Raw genomic sequence first — 2,798 nt, 5'->3', positions numbered from 1 at the left:
ATAGGCAACAAGGGCCTCCTAAGCCATCACATAGGAGATCGAAATCCCTTAGGGCTCGTGAACCCCTCATTGTGCAGGGGGGTGGCGCTTCGCTAATATGCATTGCCTAACGGGAATTCACGTTTCAAGGAGCGAAAACTAAACAATAATAGTTCTAAACCATGCTTGCTCAATGGTGGTTTTATGCCACACGAAACATTTCCAATTTATATGCATCAAATCTTCGCAATACAAATAGAGGCCCAGATACAGGTGTACCAACACAAACACGAAGGCATGTTAAACACCTATTTAGACATAGGTACAAATGAAACAACATAAGATCGAAGCCATCAGGCAGTGTTACAACCAAGAGTTACACGTGGACACAGTCAAAACAAATTACAAACTGGTATTTGCAGAAGCACAGGAGGTCATCATTTCTTCCTTGAAAATTTTAGCTTCAAGTTTGCCTATGACTCGCCGAACGGCAACATCGAGGATATCATTAGCTATACGACAAAGGGAATCTTCCGAAGGGATTCCTGCAGCCGAAGACAATGTGGAGTCAAGAGACATGACTGGGTCTTCTCCACAGTCATTTTCAAAAATGATACATAAACTCCAAGAGGCTACTGTCATTGTCAACAGGCTCCGGTTTTGGTTCTTTAAGCCCTTCGGGCGGCGAGTACGGCACGTTCGAACAGTTCCTGACTCTTCGGATTTCACAACGAAGCGCACGATCAACAAGGATCCTGGCACGCCTAACGGGGTCACTTTCAAACTCAGTAAAAAATGCCTTCACGGCAGCATTGCGTTTGTCGTAACTATGAAGTTTATTAGCCCAGAAATCATTGAAGGACATAGACGGATGCGCAGAGTGAAACTTGGTCCAGGTATCTCCTGTTGCAAAGAAGCCATCGCGATGCATATGCAAAGGTATTATACCTTCGGTAACCCGTGCAGGTGCCATCGCAGGGTCATGCGCAGGGCCGAAGGTGTTAGTATCCAAAAGTTATATGACAAAACTCAAATGTTCACACAAAAGCCCTCACACCTCTCCGACTTCGATTTCTTGGGCAGCCGAAAGGTTGGTCTGGTCGGCAAATTTGGCGCTGCTATTAGTAGGAGGATGAACAACCACTCTGATAGGCATGGCAGCGTCCAGAGTAGTTGAAGCAGCTTCGGGCGAAGGGATGTCGGAGGTGGTCGGTTGAAGTCTTTCCTAGGCATAGGCTTCATCTTTAAGTTGTATCTGTGTCGCAACCAAAGCTTGCATCAGGGCACAAAGTTATAAACAAGCGCAAATTAGCAAAGCCAAAGATGGAAGATACCTGTTCTTTCAAGTGTTCACCTTCGCGCGGCGCACGAGAGCTTTGTCCCTTGTCTTGAAAAAGGTCTCTATGAAGTTCTTGGAAATGTTCTTTGGTAGGACTAGAAGGTTCCCCGGATGAACAGCTTCTTCGGTGGGCGACTCGAAGTGCAATCCTGCAGGGCGTGAAGTGAGACTTGAGAATGCCTTGAGACGAGCTAGCTCCGGCAGGAAGCAGGTTGCAGATCGAAGCGGCTAGACCGGGAAGCGACGATCGCACACAGATCTCCATGCAGACAGCTCCCAGAGTCCACCATTGCGAGACACACTCGAAGCCAATTGAAAAACTATTCAATCTCCAAGTCTTCAGAACCAACCGGAGCGGTCAGGCCGTACGAAGAAAGAAGTTGGGGGAGTTCTTCTCGCACGTGGTCAATCCCAGCAGAGAGGGCTTCGCGGTAAACACGGAAGTTGTCCCGCGAAGCTTGACGTTTTTCCTCAGCCTTGGCGCTCCGGGATTTGGCAGTTTCACATCTAACTTAAAGCTCCACAACCTTGTCCTTCAAAGTATTGTTCTGTTCTAAAGCAGAAGTGGCTTCAGCGCGAGCAGGAACATGTTGGTTTCGTTCTGCCTCGAGGGCCTTCTGGAGCTCTATTTTTTCCTTTTCAAGTGCAGCAATTATTTCTATCATTGTTGACAGCCATGAACATGAAGAGCCTTCATTTTCGAGCAAACGACTCGCTCAACGAGCCGCAACATGCGCTTTCAACGATAAGTCTTCGACACACCGAAAGATGTTGGTCGCTCCGGTTTTCATCAGCTCTTTTTCCATTAGCGGGATGCGGAAAGAGTTCCAAGCTTCATGCAGGAAGTCACATTCCCAATCGCTGCTCTCGAAGCGAAGGCAGCGGACTACATTGCCCACCAATCAAGTGTGATACAGAAGCATTCAATTCACCAGCAACAGCGACGGTGTCTTCGGTGCTCATGAAATAAGTGTCGCTATCTTCATCGTCGTCTGCGCCTTCAGGGTGGCATACATCAGCATCATGAGTGTCCTCGATAGCATGGGCTCTATCACTACTGTCCTCGATAGCAAGGGCTCCATCCTCATCGCCAACATTGGAAGACGAGGACGCAGAAGAACTTGTAGAGCCGGAAGACCCTGAGCTGGAGGATAAAGTAGTATCTTCGCGGCGGCGAGAAGGTTGGGGGGGAGCATCGTCAAGGATGATGTTCTCCGAATCCTCCGAAGCTTCATCACTCTCAAGCAGAGGTCACTAACATCCACTGCCAAAGGGTCTTTAACAGCAGCTTCGGTAGGAGGAGGGGGTGGCGCGGCAGACACTGGCGTCACCACAAGGGGGCTGGGTTCCAGGGCATCTTCGGAATCCCCCTTGTCCCGGAGAGGCCAAGGTATCAAGAGCACAAATCAATCAACCAGGAGCGCTTCGGCGCACCACGAGACTTCACAACACATTTTCTTTTCTTGGTCTCCGACCGAGC

This window comes from Panicum hallii, chromosome 6 (genome assembly GCF_002211085.1).
Source record: "Panicum hallii strain FIL2 chromosome 6, PHallii_v3.1, whole genome shotgun sequence".
In the NCBI taxonomy this organism is placed as follows: Eukaryota; Viridiplantae; Streptophyta; class Magnoliopsida; order Poales; family Poaceae; genus Panicum; species Panicum hallii.
Note: the sequence above shows the minus strand (reverse complement) of the source record.